This window comes from Grus americana, chromosome Z (genome assembly GCF_028858705.1).
Source record: "Grus americana isolate bGruAme1 chromosome Z, bGruAme1.mat, whole genome shotgun sequence".
Classification (NCBI taxonomy): domain Eukaryota; kingdom Metazoa; phylum Chordata; class Aves; order Gruiformes; family Gruidae; genus Grus; species Grus americana.
Window position 1 is genome coordinate 75,935,462 of NC_072891.1, and position 20,642 is coordinate 75,956,103.

At 44.1% G+C, this 20,642-nt stretch overlaps 1 protein-coding gene and 1 long non-coding RNA gene across 7 annotated transcripts in view; one reads left to right on the forward strand and one right to left on the reverse strand.

The window, feature by feature from the left end:
• Positions 1 to 20,642, forward strand: part of LPAR1 (lysophosphatidic acid receptor 1) — a 136,036-nt gene that overhangs the window by 40,405 nt on the left and 74,989 nt on the right. Inside the window, exons 1-2 of one of the 6 annotated variants that reach the window (XM_054809990.1) lie at positions 16,023 to 16,305; positions 18,268 to 18,360. The exons of 1 other annotated variant lie outside the window; for it this stretch is intronic. The gene's annotated coding sequence lies outside the window, so the exon portion shown is untranslated. Of the gene's footprint in view, positions 1 to 15,593; positions 15,720 to 16,022; positions 16,306 to 18,267; positions 18,361 to 20,642 lie in introns of those variants that run through there. 4 more of the 6 variants (XM_054809987.1, XM_054809988.1, XM_054809991.1 and 1 more) reach the window with 4 other exon arrangements.
• Positions 10,250 to 13,943, reverse strand: LOC129199467 (uncharacterized). The gene is made up of 3 exons (XR_008574672.1): positions 12,185 to 13,943; positions 11,237 to 11,287; positions 10,250 to 10,642 (listed from the first exon to the last, which is right to left on the reverse strand). It is a non-coding gene; the product is annotated as an uncharacterized LOC129199467 (long non-coding RNA).

Consider the following 20,642-nt stretch of genomic DNA (forward strand, 5'->3'; position numbering starts at 1 on the left):
GCATCTACTCTGCATTTTCCATGGTGTTTTCCCCAGTCTCTAAAGGTTTAGATCATGTTTCAGAAGAAAAGTTGGGGTCATAAAGGTGTTGTCCATAAATTCAGTCTAAGGAGGTGGTTAGCATGGCACAGACCTGCTGGCACCTGCCTCTCACTGTGCCGAGCAGGTTAAGTTAGTGCCCTTTTGTCATGGTTTAACCCAGCTGGCGGCTAAAACAACCACACAGCTGTTGGCTCACTACCCCCTCAGTGGGATGGGGGAGAGAATTGGGGGAAAAAAGGTAAAACTCATGGGCTGATATAAAGACAGTTTAATATGACAGAAAAGGAAGAGAATAATAATAATGATAAAAGAATAAACAAAACAACTGTTGCATAGCACGGTTGTTCAACACGTGCAGACCACCAATGCCCCGCTAGTTCCTGAGCCACGGTCTAAACCCCCAGCCAGCTTCCCCAAGTTATATACCGAGTACGATGTCATATGGTATGGAATATCCCTGTGGTCAGTTGAGGTCAGCTGTCCTGGCTGTGTCCCCTCCCAACTTCTTGTGCACCCCCAGCCTCCTCACTGGTGGGCCAGTATGAGAAGCTAAAAAGTCTTTGACTTGGTGCAAATATTGCCTAGCAACAACCAAAACATCAGTGTGTAATCAACATTATTCTCATCCTAAATCCAAAACACAGACCTATACCAGCTGCTAGAAAGAAAATTAACTCTGTCCCAGCTGAAACCAGGACACTTTTGTATTGTAGGAACAAGAAGGTGTAACTTAGAATAAATTTGAATGTTGATACCTGAAGCATCTGATCAAGCATTTTCAATAGCTGTGTCCTGTGGAGACGTTTTTGGAGGTTGCTTTCAGACTGACCTGTGCGGGTGCAATCCTCACACAGTCACAGCTGGCTAGTGTGCTACTCCCGGCCCCCTCCAGCTGTATTTTTAAAGACCAAAAGGGGCAAGAGGATCTAACCCTCGAGGTTTATTTCTGATTCTTCTTTGCAGGGGCCTAGTTGCAGTGTTAGCTCAGCTACCACAGTGTTAGCTACCACGCAAAACTGCTTAAAATAAAATCACATATTTCTGAGAACTGACTACTCCTTTTATTGTGACTGTAGGAACAACAGTGCAACATGATCTCCTTTGTCACAGAAATTATAATGCCTTCTGGCTGAAGGACAGGAGTTCTGTTTCTGCTTAATGGCTCTTCCTGCCAACTTTATTTGTGCTGAGTAGTGTCTTGCTTGGCAGATTCTGCTCTTAAAACCAAAAGAGGAACCTCAGAATGAGGAAGGGCAAAAGGATTGGTCCCACTGTTATATATATATTCCTAAAGCTTTTGCTCAAAGCACTGGACAATCTGTGCAAACCTTAAAAAAAAATAAAGAATAAAATACTCCCGAACAACCACACCAGAAACCAGAAACCAGAGCATTAGGAATCTGTTCCATTAGGAACTCAGCAGGAAGGTGAAAAGTTTAAACAACTGAAAAACAGAGTAATAGACAGCAGTTGGAGATTGTGGTGCAGATGCATGTGTACAAAAATATTAACGAAGTACGATGTCAAAGACATAATACCTCTAGGTCAGCCATATGTAACAGGCACAGCTCCAGGGGAATAAACCAAACTTCACCCATTTAAACTCTGAATTCATCTTGATGCGTATCTGTACATGGAATCTGGGTTTGAGAAAGGAGGGATGTTACTTGTGCACGTGTTGATATATATCAAACATAAAACCTTTGGCTTTCTTTTTTAAGGTACATTTTTATTTCCTTTAATCAGAGCTGAGCAAATTTTGCACAAGTCTAGTTTTGTCATTCTGGCACTTGGGAGCTTCAGAGTCCTGTTTTCAATTCTTAGCTCTGACAGCAATTACATGCACAACTTTGAGCAAATCACTAAATGCCCCATTTCTTAATGGGGAATATAACCCTTCCCTCCTGCTCTCTGCAGGTCTTGCTTATTTAGATTGCAAGCTATGGAGACTGTGAATTTCTGTTGTAGTGTATACGTCTGGCACAATGCAGCCCTCATCCCCATAAGTGGAGCCTGGGAAGCTGGAGAGAGAATAGGAGGTGCTGCTGCAGTAGAAATAATTTCCAGACCTGCCAGTAAAGGACTAGGAAGCAGTGAAGCGTAAGCAAGCAGGTGAGCAAGAGACAAGCACTTGAGTAGTCGTAAGTCACAAGAGCTTTCGCAGAACCTATTGCTCACTTCAGCACAAGGCAACTGCTACACAGTTTAATGTTAATCAAAAGAGCAGAGATGTGTATTTACTTCCTGGTTTTTTTTTCAGCCTAGACACAAACCCTTTAACACTGCTATGGCTTGTTTTTCTTTATGCATTCATCTGTTGTAAAGGATTAATGGCTTTCCCACCCATGCTGATGATGCTCTACTCTGGCAAGGTCAGTGCTAGTTGCTTCTGTCCCATGCTTACCTCTCACAGCCACAAGAATGTGGTCTTGTATGTAAACCACCCTGAATAACTTATTACAGGCGATATTCAGTATGACAGAGGTGTTTATCAGACTTATCTTAGAAGTCTTTTACACAGCCTAAACTGTCCGGCCTTTTTAAGTAGACACAGATGAAAAGACAAAGGAGGTCGGTGACTATATGTACTTTGAAAGGAAGACACCTGAATAAGGAGGAGGAATGTGTGTCTTTGTGTGTGAACATTTCTGCCTCAAGCAGTCACCTCAGCCTTTGAATGCCAGCCTGCCTTTTTTCACTGAAATGCTCAGGTACGCTAATCATGTGTTGAACAAATCTTAATATGAAATCTAAAATCAGTCACAGCTACAGAACAAAACATGTATTTTGCTGCTGGCAGGAGAGATGGGGGGTTCTTTTCCAAATTTATAACATCACTGATGACTCTAGTCTTTACAAAAATGAAAGAGAAATACGCTTGCTTTTAAAACACTCATCATAGGAAATGGTTTTCAGATATGGGGAAAACTTTTTTTAAAAAAAATACAACTCATCTGTGCTGACCCCTTATTCCTGTAGCAAATAGATGACTCTAAAATGGATTTTCCTTGGATTAAATGGAAATTTTGTCTGTTCTCAACATAACATTGTTTGCAAGAGGAAACAATGAAACCCGTGGGATAATATTGCAGACAAAAGGTTTTTTATTATTATTTTATTATGCTAGATATTTGTTTTTGCAAAATTCCATTTTCTTTTTGTCTTTTTATAAATGTCTGCTTTATAATCTCAGAATATTATACAGCCTTCCAAGATTTCTGCTGTATTCCCAGTCTTTTTGCTCTGTGTAATTCAAATGCATCTCCTTAGCACTGTTTTTCTGAATGGCAGCAGCCAAACTAACAATGGTGGAGTTAGAAGAGGGTTCGATAACTGAATTTGCATCTTTGGTGTTCCCAGTCCTCAGCCTCAAGCCATCCATATCTCACGTGCCTTGTGGACCAGGGGAGGAGGAATGTTTAAGGTTAGGCTGTTTTCAGATTTGCTGCAGGGTAGAAGGGGGACTTTATGGGTTACAGCTGTGCTTATTTGATGGTTTCCTGGCTTTTTACAGTTCTGCCGCCCGCGAGCTGTCAAGTCTGCCATTGCACAGCGGTGGGTGGAGCTTTTACAGAGCGGCTCCAAGCTGTGACATGATCGTTTTAAAATCCTGGCACAGGCTTCGTTTTGTTGTTGGAGATTGGTTTCCTTTTGTCACAGAGGCCCCTACTTCACCCCCTTGTTCTATGTCCCTGCACTGCACGTACTGTCTTCTGCATCGCCGAAAGTCAGGCATGACATTTCCACTCCCAGTTAGCAAAGCAAGGCAAGTCTCATGGTTATGATGTCATCAAGGGGCTCTAATTCATGTCTGTGACATTATGACACTGAAATGCAAGTTTACATAGAGGTTAAGTGAAGCCAGGACAATGTCTGCATCAATAAGAGTGGGTAGCAAGGCATGTGGTTAGTAGTAATGATGCTCAATGCCAAAGTACTTTGAAATTGAAACTTTGTACTTTGTCATTTGAAACTCAAACCCAGGAGTCATACGCTTCCAACAGCCCAGGATGTATGGGGTGGCATACTTTTTTTTTTAAAAAAAAACTATAATACTCGTGGGTTCGGCTCAAAACTGATGTTTCAGTCTGCTAGAGACTGTCAAAACCCAGTCTCTGCCCCAAAGAATTCACAATCCCTGCTGTTGCTTTCACCAAGTTTTGCATTATTGCTTTAAATGGAGCATTTGAAAGGAGCATAAAAGGCATTATAACTTTTTTGGACTGCAGAGATTAATTTCAGAGTTTTTCAAAGCTCCTCTCTGCACCCCATACGCTGAGCATCTCTGTTGTCAGCTTCACCCTCCTTGAAACCTCTTCCCTGAGCTCCTCCACAAATCCTGGGAGCTGGTCTAGATTGCAGCAGGTGTCCAGCGCACAGATGGACCACAGAGCTGCACATGGCACCCTCCTCCCCCACTTCTCCTCCCTCCAGCCTTGTCTCCATCACTCTTAGTTGATGGGAGTTTCTAAGGATGGTGATTTTTTAGAAGACAGATGCTTTTTTTACAGGTAACCCCACATTATCCACCTGAAGATAATCCTCCTCCAGACAAAATCCATGTGTGGGTAGAAGAGAAGCAGATTTATTGTTCTTGGTAGACTCTGGGAGGCAGAGTGGAGGCTAGAATGGAATGGGATGGAAGACAGAGAGGCCTATTCTCATCGTGCCAAGGATGCTGAAAGGAGTTCTTCCTACTCTGTACAGGGAGCCTCCTTACTCTGAGACAAAGTCTGCTATTTCTTGTACCCAGAATCTTTTCGTACTTCCAGCAATATAAAGCAAATAAATCTTTGGCGTAACAAAGCCCAAGCTCCTGACTCAGTAGGAAGCAGAATGGGGAAGTCCTGCTGCCTTTTATTCTTAAACTTCATCCCAAGGAGCACGGGTATTTGTTCTGCTGAATGAGCAGTGTGAGGAGGGTTGCAATTTGAGGAGCAGCACTGTGCGCAATCCCTGCTTGACTGACTGACCAAAAGAGCATCTGGAAACCACCCACCCCAAGTCACAAGGAGTGCATTGCTCCAGGCTTCCCGGGAATGTACTAAAATACAAGGGTGTATTCCTATTTTGAAGATGAGGGATTTTGTTGTGTCACACTCCTTTCAAGTGCTAATGGGAGTCACAGACCGAGCTACGTAGGCGTGCAGACAGTGGTGTGGACCTCTTCATGTAAAGCCACTTAACTTACATTAGCCCTTTCCTGACACTGAGAACCTTATTTTGACCTCAACCATTAACTCATCATTGGCTACATGACTTGTGTATTTTGGGGCAGTAACTGATTTCTGGAGTTCACGGAAGTTATGCATGTTACTGGGGGAATGACTTTATGGACATCTTCTTGTTAGGTATTAGGTCACCACAAAATGTATTCTTTCACTTACTGAAGTAAATAAAAGCTTGGCTGAATCACACTGGGGATGAAGAACTGGTCACAGTTCAAAAGGCAAAAAGAGACCAATAGGGTCCAGAATTGTCTGACTGAGAATATGTCCTCTAATGCGACAAATTTAAAAGCTGTCCTAGCAAAGTTCATGAAGGTGTAATAAACCATGGTATTCAATAGGCTTACTTAGCACATTATACAGATTTTTATTTAAAATGTAGAAACTATACATGATACCAGTCCTCTCATTTTTTTAAGCACTTTGGCTCAAGATTTTTCAGATATCTCACACAACAGGTAACTTCACTTACGCAGTGCTTACAGGACCACGTAAACTCACCTTTTCTGAGTTGCAAGAAGATTTGGTGCCAGGCACCTGTGTTTACCCTTGGCTGGGAAGAACCGTGGGTGAAGAGTGGATTTCACTTGGCTCATCCACCTGTTCATAATCCTCAAATGTGCCTTCAAGAAGAAAGATTGATTCTTGGCATTCACATAGGGGGAATCCTTCTTTCTTGGCATTGCAATCTCGTATTTTCAAATACATATATTTTTTACTGTGTGTCAGAAAGTAAGATAAGCTGCTGGGATGATGGATCTGTGACCATAAAGCAAGTGCCTCAAAATGGTACCCAGAAGATTTTGTCTGAAAAGGAGGAGAATTTCTGGTCTTTTTCAGGCTATGAATCCTGTCCTGAAGATGCCAGCTGAATGGAAAGAGGCACAGTGACGCTTCTTTTTTCCAGTGAGTCAAGTATTACGCCATCTGAGTCAGGAGTAATTTCTATGACCAAGAGGCTGTGTCAAACCTGTGGCTTGAGAAGTTCTTCCCAACTAGCAATAACTCCATGGCCTTCAGCAGAAAATAGTCTGGACAGGCCAGATTTTTGAAGCCTCTATTTTAAGTAGCTTAAGTATGTGGCAGTGAGCATTTGCAATTCAGCAGTAAGGGTCCCACTATATAAAGTTGAACAGCCTTGCACCCTGACCTACTTCTTCCTGCTCAACCTCAACATTTTACAACTTTCATTAGAATTTTTGCTGAGAAGGGGAAAAATCAAATAGTTTCAATGTCTCCATGTAGGCTGTAGGTGCTAAAGACCAAAATCCTGGTAGAGCATTTTAATAATGTGTTTTTTCTAACTCCACCTTCCTGTAGGGCAAAGGTTTCTGCAGTTCCTGTTAACCTTCACAGGGTGTATGGAACTACCTCAAAGAAAGAAAAAGTCTTTGTTTTCAGCCTTCATTCACAGCTGGTGAGATGGAGACTGAATTTTGGCTCTGGGTCTTCTATGAACATGTTCCAGGACAATTTGAACAGATCAGTCTCAGGTGGTATGCTTATAGTTTTCTTATTGCTTCTTACTGTTGCATCCACCTAATGATATATTTGAATGGTGTATGCTCCTCCTCGTTGCCTATAATATCAAATAATAAAAAACCCGACTTTTTTCTAAGTTACCATTATTCAACTGATTTTAAGCTCAAACACTCAATTGCAGGTTGGTCTCCTAACTCCTACGGGGAAAAAAATTAGTGCCTATTTTAATCACTCACTGTTAAAGTTCCAATTATTAATTCAATCCCTAAACTAGTGAGTAACAACTTCTAGTCTACTGTGTTGAATACTAGTAGTAGGCAAAACCATACAGCACGACCTGTATCTAATTACGCTCTCATGTTTCCTCCTAATGAACAAAAAATCTCCATTTTATGCCTTGCCTGTTAACCTCTGGAAAGGTCAGTGCCTTGCTCCTGTAATGCAGCACACTTTTTTCCCTTCCATTTAACACAGTTATTGCTTTCTGGAAGGCAGGATGTTTCTTGCCCAGGCTGATACAGAATCAGGCTGGCCCTTTTCATTCAACTTATATATTTGAAGGCTCAGGGAAAAATAATTAAGTCTAACCTTAAGTATAATAACTGCCACAGACGTTTCCTTGGCCACTCATCCTTTGTGTGCAAAACTGATGACTGATAAAGCATGTTTTCCATAAAAACACCTACATACTCTTGGCTTGAAGATCTTAAGGCATGGTAGAGCAAGGACTTGAATTCAAGTATTGCTAGTCCTGAACAATCTGACATCCATTACTTCCATGAACAAAACTATAGAAATAAGCAACCCATATTCTTCTTCCCACCAGACAGCTTCCCTCTGTCACAGGCCAAGAAATCCAGTTTTGTACAGGAAATTTCAACCAATTTAATTTATTGCCAATTAAAAAGCTTCTAGTTACCGATTCTGCTATTGAGAAATAAAAACAAGTAAACAAGCACTTCGAGAAAAATCTCAGCTTTGGTCCTTACACCTTCCTCCTCCCTTTTTGCTCTCTTTGCCACACTTGCTCGGCCCCTTTGGTGATGCGGTGTGTGGCACAGGGGACTGGGTTGATGCATTGTTGTTCCTTTACTTTTACTCTTCTTGTTTCTGACTCCAGTGTCCCCTCAGAGCTGCATGCCCTCCTGAGCCTCCTCCCTGCCCCTGTTTGGGCGACTCTGTGCTCTGTCCTGCTTGGGAGGCTTTTTGCTCCTGAATGCAAAAATTAAAAACTTACATGGCCCTATGTTTGTTTCATGGCACAGCGCAAAAGCCAGAACTGGAGCTATTTCTGGTTTGTCTTGACGCTGAGGAGGTCACCATCAGGGCGAGCATGTCTCCAGAGACTTCCCATGGAAATTGCCAGGCCTCCCTCTGCACTTTGGACACCTTCTTCCTGCTACTAGAAATGAGACCTGGGCATCCAGAAGTCTTTGAAAACCATGGTCCAAGCCAAACAACTTCTGGCAGCTGCTGAAAAAGCAGATGTGACGTCAGAGAAGGTGTGCTCATCAGCTAAAAATATGGGGTTAAACTTTCATCACGTTTAAAGTGGCTTTAGTTGATGAGGTCAAGGGGTCTGTTCCCCCACTCCACTGGTGTTAAATGAATAGCTTTCTACTTGTTTTTCATTGTAGCCCTTACTCTGCCTGTTCTGTGAAAGCAGCACAAAGGAACTACAAGAACATTTGTAAACACATGCTGCAAATATTACGTGTGGGTTTGTAAACATGAGCAGTGATTCAACCCTAAATGGCAACAGATAGCAGCAGGCAACCAGGGCCTTCAATCATTAACTAACGAGGCTGAGCTGACCCCAGGTCTTTCCTCCGTATTTGTGTGAGATGGAGAGGAGGCATTTCACTGAGTGCGCGGCATCAGCCTGATCCGAAAGCAATGTTGTGGATCGGAGAGCAGAGCACTGGTAAGGGTGCAGCAGCTGGGTTTCTGGATTACATGGGCTTTGCTCCCATGGAGATGGACAAAGCCTTGAGATGTCTCCATTCCTTGGTGGGGAACTGGATCCAAACCTACATGTCTGTTTCCCTCTGGGATGCCCCAGAGTGTCCTCTCACCCTATTCCAGAAAGACACAGGAGGATTTCCTGCACCTCCCCTGTGCACCCAACGCCTGCAGGCCAGGTCTTAGATACCCCACAGTGTCCCAGGCAGAACCAGGAACAAGATGGTGGGCTGAATCACATCCTTACAGCCTGGTTTCCACGCTGGAGGTCAGCCCCTGCTGATACAATGCTGAAGTCTAGGAGGAGCAAACCGCACAGAGCATCCCGGGAAAAACCTGTGTTCTGCTGAGGGAAAAGGGGTGCCTAGAGAAAAGGGCTGCCAGCTCTGCCACCTCGTACCCCTGCCTCTCCCCATCCCAGCTTGCCTTTGTACTCCTGTGCTCATGCTAGGGACAGTGGACACCAATATCGCCCTCTGCCACCTGACCTCTGCTTCTTTCTCAGTGTGGCCCTACCCCAAAAAGCTGTATCAGAGATAACTAGTCCCTACCAACACCAGGGGAGGTTTGTGGGAGCTGGGTGAAAAAGGGGGCATAGGGGCCCCGGGGATCAGAAGAAAGCAGAGCGTGTCCCCAGTCTGCATCGACCTGCCTCTACTTTCCTTCTTTCCCCTCCCTGTTTTCTTTATTTCATTTAAGTTTATTTTTAGCTTGCTTAGTAAGTACAACCTTAAAAGAAATGAAATGGAAGTAAAAGAAGAAATAAGAGATCTGGCTTCACTTCTGGCACTAGAGATTGGAGCCCCTCCAGCATCTCAGAGGTAGATGTACAGCAGAAGCCCAGCTTTGGCAGGACCCTGTCCATAAGCTCTGTTCAGACATGGGGATCAGAGACAAGCCACAGAGGACAGAGATGTTTGTGACCTAACTACACCAGCTCTGTCTGTGACAAAGGGTGGCTGCAGAGCCACAGTGGAGATGCAGCCAGTGTTGGAGTTGAGAGCAAGTTTACAGAGGAGGTGTGTAAGCCAGAAAAATGAGTGTGCCTGTGGTAACATACACAACAAGTGGATTCCTAGACTGCTCATTAATTAAACCTGGAGACTGGGAAGATTATTGTAATAGGAATTATGTTTAATGAAGGAGGCGTGTGCTCTGGGGGAAGACTGTATCTCCTAGTGCCTGACATTGTTCCTGTATTTTCACATATCTGTAAGGAATTTCTCTCTACATACACACACCTATGGTTTTGGGGGTTTATTTTGTCCTGCATATTCATCACTGGGTAACCCCATTGACTCTAATGGAGTGTCACCTGGAAAAAATTTTCCTGTGCCTTAGAAGAATATAATGTGTGTGGGTCCTGCATACATTATTTAAATGGCAGCACTAAGAAAACAGCATGAAATGTATTCATCAGCCTGACTGCCAGAGGTGTTGCACACCTGCAGGTTCCATTTAAGGCCAGTGGAAAGTGGAGGCTGAGAGGCATCTCTCCTCTTTTGCATTATGAGGACTGAATAATTTATCAGGAGGTTATTGAAGGTTTTTAATGGTGCGATCAAATCATTATAAGCAAAAAGCTACAAAATCAAATTCAGAACAATGAAAGCATCAGATCATTAATGGAACAGTTCCAGCCATATGGCATTCATATGTTCTGCATTGGGGCTGTTATTGTGCAGACATAAACGACACAATCTTACCATCAAGCAAGAGGTTTCATTAACTAAAAATATCCAAATTCTCTACCATCCAGTTAATATTACAGGTCCTATATTGTATTTTGGAAGGGACTTTTTTTTCAGTTTTGTTTGGTTCAAGCTTCCGTCTCACACCACTTCTACTTTGGGGACATACGTGTTCCCCATCCCACTGTGGACGCAGCACCTCTTGGAAAAGTTTCAGTGGTTCGTGGTGCCAAAGCTCTGGAAGAGAGAGAAGCGGCAAATATTTCAATGAAAATAACAACACTTAGACACTAATGATAAATACTGTAGCTCAAATGAAATGCAATTCTAATGTAGGACTGAGTTATTCACTCGCTATTATTAATTTTTTCAAATGATAGCTCCAGCAATTCTTTGAAGATCTGATATTTAAACAGACCAAACTGATGTGCAAACTTATATACAGTACAGAGGCATCCATCAGACTTTTTCCAAGTAATTTTTTTTTAATCCTGTAAAGGAGTATGGCATTCTATTTATTGGTGGAAATACATCATTCAGTTCTAGGTCAAAGGGCACAGACAGGATAAATTATGTATTTTAGATGCTGTCTTTAGCTAACAATCTCTCTTGGGGGAGGTTTTTACATTTGCTGGACCTGGCAGCTAGAGCCAGAGGGGTAGGTGCTGAAGAAGTCTGTTAAAGCAGTGTACCCATCAGCTGCTGCTGGGCTTGCTGGGGGTAAAGCTCTCCCTTGTCACCCTGTATCCTCATGAGAAGGGGGATTTCAGTCCTTTCATGGCAGACCAGGGCCCTATTCCTGATGAAGAGACAAATCAGACCAAGACTCACCATCCAGTCTTTCCTCAACACCCCACAAACAAATGCTGTTTCTTAGAGAACCTGGAAAACAAAACATTGACTGAGTAGCAGTGTCCTGGTGGCTACCTCGGCTTTCAGGCATCTTGCGTAAATGCAGAACTTCCCCAAAACAGCGGTGTGCCCAGGCACACCTCAGAACCGAAGGACAGATGCCACGTGGGGCTGTTCAACACTGCTGCCCTCCCACGGGAGACACATGGCCCCAGCCTCCCACCACCACTTTCCCCACGTGGAACCTGCAGCCATCCCCGTCTCTGTCCTTACCCCAAAACTCATAGCTCCCCCTCACTGTCTCACCTCCCCCACAGCGGTGAAGCCACGATAGTCAGCTTCCCAGCCTCCCCTTCTAAAAGGCTGCCTCCTTCCCCTGTGCCCGAACCAAACAAGCACCTTACACTTCACACAGCCACCAACTCTTGTGTGCCCCAGCACCTGATGCTACGTGAGTTATAAGAACGGTAAAGCTGAGGCTTATGGTCCTGTGTGAGTTATTACTGGATTTGCCAGTAATGCATTGAATTCTTTTGCATCTCTGACAGTAACTTGTCTGAAGCATCTTACAAACCCTGGTGCAACCATCTGAAGACAACGTGGACAGTGCAAGCACCAGGACAAACTCAAAGCCCCTTTCACAAAGAACCGACGCACTGGTCACTTGGACAGGTGCTGCTCCTGTTTCTGGCGTTAGACTGCTCTAAACAGCCTGACCAGACCCATATCTTGCCACGGAGACTATGGGGAACAACCATCTCGTCTGCTTTTGTGGGTATATCCCTAACCCACAATATGCTCAGGCACCCATGGGCACCCACTTTTCCTTCAATCATGGCCTTGCAGTCCTTCTGCTAGGGACCCGGCATGGGCAGAAAGCCATGAAAAGCCAAAGCTTGTCTTGCAGGAGCTGTATGGTCATGTTACCTTTTCAGCAAACTGCTGTGCTGCAGAAGAGTTAGGATAAGCTCAGGTCCAAGCAGCACGAGGCCAAGCCAGGGAGAGAGACACTCTGCATGGAAAAAACTGCTTTCTGCCTTGAGAGCTTTCCAGGTTTCAGAGGAGTTTATGGTTCGTAAGACGTCGTGTGCTGCTGCTGTAAATACATAGCAGGAGGCCAGAGGAGACTGGATGAGGGCAGAAGCACTGCAATGGAACAAAGATGTCGTGGTTTTATGGATAGGGCTGCCTTCTTTCAGTGGGACTTCTGATGTGTCTGAAGTTGCTCCGGAGAACAGCGTGTTTTCCGACTGTGGGTGATGTCGTTATTTGCTCAGATTCCTCTGCATCCTGTTCTGAACAGATCCCCTCCACATGAGCACTGGACTTTGGATAGACCGTATATAGCAAATGAGCAAAAAGTCAAACTCCAGAGAGCACTTTTTTTTTCCCCGTGCATTGCTGGAGCTGTTCTTCACATTGCAACACATGCTTTAGCAATGCACTATGGATGGTGGTGTTTTAGGAAATTAAAACATACTTAAAAGCTGATCAATAAAAAGTGTACACTGACAATATTTTTCAAGTTCTCTAATTATTCCTATCTCAGATAATGCTGAAGCTTGCCTTCCCCCCCCCCCACTAAGATACTATTAATTGTGGTCTCATCTAACACTTCCTTCAAAGCATCCACTGCACTGAAAGATTCAGCACATTTCTAATCCAAAATTAAATAATCCATTGTTAAAAGACCACCACAGTATGCTGCATAGAGAAGTGACAGAGTGAAGAGACATCTTAACTGTAAATTCCCTGAATTCTTATTTTTGAATTAAAAACATCAGAGGTACTTTCCAGGCCCAGGCTGAAGAGGAATTAGATGTCTAACTTTTCTGGGTCTGTATGACTAATCTTGCGGACACTCAGTTGAAACTGTATGAACTCTGAGAATTAAATATAAATATATCAATGTGTGTACATGTTAAGCATACTTATGATTTGAATCAATTCACAAAATTGAGCACATGGAACTTAATGTGGTTTGTTCTGGAAACAGACGTTTTTCCAGACTGAAGGATGTGAAGACTACTTCCCTATCTAATGCGATTCAGTACGTCTGTGTGTGATTACATAAACACGTTTCAGACCACGGAGCAGCACAGCCAAGTCTCATAGAAGTTACATTCATTAAACTTTGTTGGATCACATGATCTCCCCTGGACCTTCACTATTTGCCTGTTTTTAAGATTTACTGAAGATTCCCTATATTTTCTAGCTAGAGCAAGAGTGGAGGACTGAGAATTAATTATATTAGCCTTGAATAAATGACAAGTCACTATTTCAGGGCTGAGCAAGCATGTCTGAAGTCACCAACAGAAAGCAAGGCAACTGGAAAAAAATTGCTGCTTTAACTACATCAGTTCAGTAATACTCAGAAATACTTTTTTTAAAATATGTGTCATCATTTTGCCTACATATAATTCCATCTCATGCACAGATCAGCCTTTCCTCATGAGCACAGGACTGCTATTTTCCTTCAAGCGTCAGCAGCTAGAGTCACTACTGAGAAGGTCCTAGCCAGCAAACCATACTAGGTGAGAGATTTTTATGGAGGCTAGGCAGTGGTAATTCCCAATTTGCAGATGCAGTAGCTCTTCCCACCAAGTGTCTTCATACCCGCACCGTCCCACTGAAGCATGCTCCTGCATGATTGGGGTGGTAGGTCTTGCCATGGAGATGTAAGTCCTGTCGGCTCATCCTTTGCTTGAAGCTTTGATTATTTTTAAGTTGATCTGGGTTGTTATGGTGGTATCTGGGCAACTGGCTGAGCACAGGACAGGAATTCTAGATATGTGCAGGCAGTTCCTGTCCCAAAAAGATGCATAAAATCTGGTTTATAGCGAAGCTACATAAGAAAAACACATTGCAATAGCACTGGAGAAATCATTTTTACATTCTGAAGACATGCTTTTCAACCAGTGGGTGATGCAAGTCATCCCATTTCTACCACCAGGGGACGACACGTGGACAGTTTGAGCACATTCTTTCAAGCCTGCACTTGCTGCCCAACCTGGATATAGCCTGTGCATAGATGGGAGACTATTAAGACCTGTCACAGTATTTAGTGTATGGATGTTAAACCAGGTATTAGAGCTTGTAACACAACACGCTTCTTGGTCACCCCTTGCAAACACTTAGTAGCTTGCTTTGAAAACAGGTAGAAGATTAAATCAAGCATTTTCCAAAGTTAATGGCATGCTGAATACTTAAGAATTTTCAGCACTTTGAAGCCTAGTCCCTGTGCTAAGTCACAGTGATAAGTACAAAACAAGGTCCGGTGTTGTGTGGGGACAAAACATACGTCTTCTTGAAATACATATCTGTACACATACGTAACCATTTTTGATACGCACACACACATACACACACACAAAAAAAAAGAGGCATTTGATTCCTTCCTAAAGAGAAAGAGCTCCTAACCAGCCATGTCAGCAAGAGACCTGTCCACAGTGATAGTGAAAATTTCTAATAACAATACCTGTGATACATCAGATATCGTCAGTAGCTATGGAAGCCAGTGTCAGCACTGTGTTGATGGTACACAAGCCAAGATCTGACTTGAGGACAACTATCTCTGCTGCTTTCTGTTTCCCTGAGAAACATGAGTACTTTAAATGGGCTCGGTCTTTCATTATGGGCTTTTGTACTGCTGGAGACATTGATGGCTTACATAGCTGTAAATAATCTCTCTAGAAATCTCTATACAGGGGTTAGAAATGTCCAGCCTGTTCAGCCACTGAACACTAACTGCAGCATACACCATCTTTTCACTTGATGCATGCACATGCAAAAGTGGCCTCTAGATGCTACTGCAATTCAACTAAATCAGACTATTTCACAGTAAAAAACTGGTGGGGTGGGGGGAAAGAAGTTTTTGTGTAATAAAATAACTCTTCTAAGTCTGGAAAAAGTATCCATTGTGCAACCCTGCCCCTTTCCAACTATAAGGGTTTGGTGAACCTACAGATTGAGTCTTCTCCTAACTGGGGCTCCCAAACGGCTCTTGCCGACGTCGGCAGGAGGTCCGAACGCTTTTGCAGGAGGAGAAATTTGGTTGCTCCAGAAACACCCGCACACCACCGCCAAGCAGCCTTTTCCCGAAACCCCGCAGCCCTTTACTGTAGGTAGCTTTCCCCACCGGCCAAGCTGTGCTGTGAAGAGCGGGCAACCGCCAGCCCCGCAGCCGGGAGGGGACCGGGGATGCTGGCGCTCCCTGCGCGCCTTCCCTCGCCGCTTCCCCCGCCGGGGGCCGCCGCCGGGGCAGGAGTGGGGTCCGTCGGGTCGGGGCGGGGCGGGACGCACCTGGGCCCCCGCCCGGCGGAGGCGGGCGGAGCGGGGGCGGAGGGAGCCCGTCCCGTCCCTCCCCGTCCCTCCCTCCCCCCCATCCCTCCCTCTGTGCGCGCCGGCGGCGGCGCCGCGCTCCCTCCAGCCGCGCCCGCGCAGCTCCGCGCAGCCCCCGCAGGTAAGCGCCCCGCGGCGGGCCCCGGGAGCGGAGCGGGGGATCCCGCCATCCCCGGCCGGGAGAAGGTGCCCGCTTCCCTTTTCCCGAGGGCTCAGCGTCCGTCGCGCCTTTTTTCCTCCTCTTTTTGGGTGTTTTCTTTAGTATTTCCGAAACTGGTGCTAGCTTTCTCGGGCGCGCAGTAGTGCGAGGGGGAGGCGCGCGTTTGCGAGCGGCGGGGTCCGGCGAAGGACTCGTTAGGGATGGGCTTTAATGGGCTGTTGGCGTAGGGTCAGGCTGCTGTTTCTGCTGGACTAACATCTCTGAGGTTGGCCTGGAATAAGTAATGGACACTTGTTTGATTACACTAACAGTACTGCTATTGTTCGCTTACTGTCCTGATTTTTTTTTCTTTCTTTTTTTTTTTTAATTTTTCCCCGTGAGGTCTCTTTGGATTTATTTATACCAAATTAAGGCTGTGGAAAAAGTCCTAGCAAAAAAAAAAAAAATGGTTGCCACCTCTCTCTCCTGACTTCCTCAGTCCTTCGGACGAAGAAGCCGCCTAAAGTCAGATGGGAGCTGTGTCTGTGTATCCGTGGTGTTTACAAAGGTAAAGGACGGAGAGAGAGGATGAATGACAAGCACAAGGGTACGGAGTATTAGAGAAAGACCGGGAGGGTGGGGAGCAGGAGGGAAGCTTTGGGACAAAAGCCGCTAGCAAACTGCACTGAGAAGAGAGAGGTGGAACCAGAGGGACCAAGTTTCTTCCTCTCGCTCCTTTCTGCATGTTCTTTTTAAATAGCTCCACAATGGGACGGACACACACCCCCCACCCCCCCAAAAAAGCCAGCTTCTTCCTATGGAAATGTGTGAAAAGTTTTCTGTACAGCCCTTTATCAGAAAAATTTTGGAATGTCTAAACTTTTTTTCTCGTGAATTTCTCTCTGAACCAGGCTCACACCTTTCTCATTTTGATTGCCTGTGAGTAAATTAGAAGCTGCTGAAATTCCCCCCTCCTCTTTTTTTTTTTTTTTTTCTCCTTTGCTGCAATTTTTTTGAGGATTCAAGACAAAATAGCTTGCAGGAGCCTCTTCTGTGGGCAACCCGTGTTCCCAAAGTGTTGGGGAATTAGGATAGCTGCAGTCTTTCACTACTAAAAACTGCAAATAAAGTCTCTCGCATGCTAAGTCAGGTTTGGTGTGTTGTACCATTTGGTCTAAAATGAGTCACTCTCAGGTCTGAGAGTCATGTTTCAATCTGGCAGCCAGGACTGCGTGCCATGCAGCCTGTTACTCTTGTGAGAGGATGGGGTATACTGTAGTATTAAAATAATATGTTCTGGCAATTCCAGCAGTGGACTGAAGCAGTATTCTGTGTGCATAGGCGTAAGTGAATGTCTGTCCTGCAGCTCGCTAGTACTGGCTGTAGACATGCCATATGTTTCTCCTTAACTGATATATGCTCAGACTTAGAAAGCAACTTGATAGGCCTGTGTTTTAATGTTATTTTTATTAAATATTAACTACTCTAAATCAAATGCTGTCTTTCTCCAGAAAAAATTGACATTGACACTGTCTCAGCTTGTGCAGTTGTATGTGAACTGTGGTGGTTTTGGCTTTTCAGCTGCAAATAACTAAGAAATGTTATTTAGAAATACTGGGAAACTTTTATGCTCAGTATGGTGTTGTCCTTTTCACTGCCTATTACAGATTGCACTAGTTAGACCCTCGGTTGCTATAAACCTTGTTCTGAAAAGTTACCAGTAATGGTGCTGCTTGGAAAGAGGAAAATATTGACTACTGTCTGCTTTCTTTTCCTCTCCTCTTCAAAACAAATACTGAGGGTGGAAAGGTTAAACAGCTTTTGAGACAAAACACATGGGAAAGGCAAAATTGAAGTAATGCTACACTGTGTACCCAGCTTTAATATGTGAACTTAATGTGTGAGTAACAGACAATCTTATCACTGTGTGCAGAGATACTAATGGCTATGTGGGGGTTTTTTTATCAGTAACTCTGGAAGATTGTAACTGAAATATAATTCCTTCTCTGCTAAGAAATGGGAGAAAATAAAAATCTGCCTTTAACTTGGCCTCGTAGTAAGTGTTACACAGTGAAACCATGTCGGGAATCCAGGAGGGGGTACTGAAGAAAGTGCTTTGCTCTGGGGCTGAAACTTCAGTAGGGCTTATGTAGGGTTGGCTTTCACATTGCTGTGATGAGCCATTAATAACACTTTAATGAACAGTTAATTGTTTCTCAGTAGCCTCAACGCGTTGAGCTTGCTTTGTCCGACATTCAGAAGTTTAAACCAGAAGGCAAGGATTTCTTCTGAGCAGCTTTTGTCTTTGGGAGACCACCACCATCTTACCTTTGAGTACACAGCAGTTTCGTGCACTAGCTCCCAGACATAAGCTGCCTCCTCCAGATGTCTGAAGAGCTGGCTTTGAGCACCTCTAGGTGGTGACCGGCCAGCACTTGCTGAGCACTGTTACCGTGTCATTTGCTGTGTATGTGTGTTCTTTATTGTATGGGCGAAGGGGAGAAGTGAGTTGTAGTTCTGTCATCAACAGGGCTGCATGGGGAGCTCTCACAGCCGTTACTCGTGGTCTTGGTGATGGTCCAAGGACACCTAGAAGAATCTGAGAACGGGAACAGGTTGTACGGTGAGGCCGTTGTCCTTTTCGCTATCATTTCCTCCCCCAGAATTGGAATTTGCTACATTTGGGATTTCTTCCTTTTCATAAAGAAAAGTGCATGTAATTTAAGGGATACTTAACCCATTTAGATAGATTTAAATTGAATTTATTTACACTGCAACTGCTGCAAGTAATGCTAGGGAAAAGAAACATACAACTGTTTTCCTGGAAGGAGGATAGAGCAGAGAATATTTGATTCCTTCAGCATCTTTAGTTTGTGGATTAGTTCTTTGTATGTAGTGTATTTCACTGCTTCTTCCTTCTTCCTTCACAACAGAGTAAATCCTTTTTCTTTTAACCATTTAGTAATATGAAAAGGAAACAAACTTTTAAAAAAGGAAACAAACTTTTAAAAAAGGAAACAGTGTGGTTGTAAAAAATAAACAAAAACACAGGAGTTACCAAAAGGCAATACTAATAGCTGAAAAAATTATTTGCACTCCTTTTCGTGTTTTTTGGGGGTTTTTTGTTGGTTTGTTTGGTTTGGGTGTTTTTTTTGTCCTCCTTACTCTGTCCTTTTCTTTAAGGTCAGTTTCCCTTCAGGTAAGGTCACCATTTGAAGTCTTATGATTTAATGATAATTCAAAGGGAGAACACTGCTCACTGCTCTGCAGAAAGATCTGACCATGAGGGACTTAAGGTGATAATGACTTGAACTCGTAGTGATTATGTAGCATCCCATGTGTTTTTGACTTTGCTTTTCCATGCATTGTGAGGTGATACTGTAGAAATGTAACGCTTCTCAGAGGTGCAGCATTAGGGCTGAACTTACACACTTCATATTTTCCCTGAGGTTCCTTCATAGCCAACTCAGTCCGTAGACGTCAATGGTAAAATCTGTATTGGCATTGAACGGCTTTAGATCAGGCGCAAGGCTGATGTGTTGCTTTGACAGAAACACAAAATGATTCCCAGGGCAGAGGAAAGCTCTACTGAGGGAATAGAAGCTGCTATTCTGCTTGCATTTCAGGGTACTTGAATTTTGGTTTTCTTCATTTATCTTTCAAGCGTAGTTGCTTTAAAACAAGCAGAAGCGTTGCCTGTGCGTTCTTGCACCTTCATTGCCGTACTGAAGCAAATGACAGTGAACATCTGAAGCAGGTCTGGTGCCTTGGTTCAATTTTCAGTGAAGCTAGAGGAGAATTCTGAGAAGTGCTTGCCTTTGTATATCCAGATCTCTCCTTCTTTCACCCGTTGCTGTTTCTTGACTGCCTGACACTCTACCCCCCCACCCAAACTGATAAACAGCACACCTGGCTTGCAAAGTCTTAGTCATTTTTTGGCCAAAGGTTGCACTCTAGGATCAATTTTCATTTTTTAATGACTGGTGCCTCTTATTCTTGAAAATGCAGTTTCTATTTGTGCAATATTTAGCACCATTAAGGAAAAGAGGCTATTTAGTGCCAGTTTGGGTAGTGTACCTGTGTCCCTATTCCACATGGCAAGTCCATGATCATTGCATTTCTCTAATGAGCTCTTGAAAAAGACCTTTTGAGGTGGTTAAGGCATTGCATTTCTGTATAGAGGAACAATAGCCTTGCTCAGATCAGTGCAAAGTCTCCAGAATTTTCTGACAGGCACAGGCTGGAGTAGTCTGTTAAACACATTTTTCTCAGTTCTGCATCTACTTCCTACTGGATCTGGCTCTTTCTTGACCCACATGATGCAGGCAATTGTGTTAGTGCATATAAACGGGTGAGCATTGGTGCATTTACCCCAGGGTAAAGAAGTATTTCTTCTTAAAAAGGAAGGAAACCTTCCTCTGCTTCTGGCAGATGAAAACAGCCACAGACTTGCGTGGCTGCTGTGGTTCAAGGAGTCTGGGTAAGGCATGGATGCCCCTGCCAGCAACACCGTCAGGGGGAACCACATCCCTCTTCCTCAGGCCACTCCTGGGATGAATAGCGCGGATGGTGTCCTGGGCTGGGGCGTGTGGAGAGTGGCTTTCTAAACGCCTTGAAGATTATTGCAGGTGGAGTTGCATGGTGACCTGTTTGCCATTCCTGCTGGCAAAACAGGAGATAAGCGTTGCCACTCGCCATTTTTCACCTGTGGATTGGAGTGGGGTCTGCTGCTGAGGTGGTGGTAAATAGCATGGATCGGTGGCATGAGAAATGCTTCCAGTTGCAGAAGTGGGAAGGCTGCATCCCTTTTAGGAGGAAACATTTTTTGGGGTGCAGGTACCATATTGGTGAGAACTTCATTATGGTTTTGTGCCAAGTGGGTTATTTTTATTTTAAATTACTTTA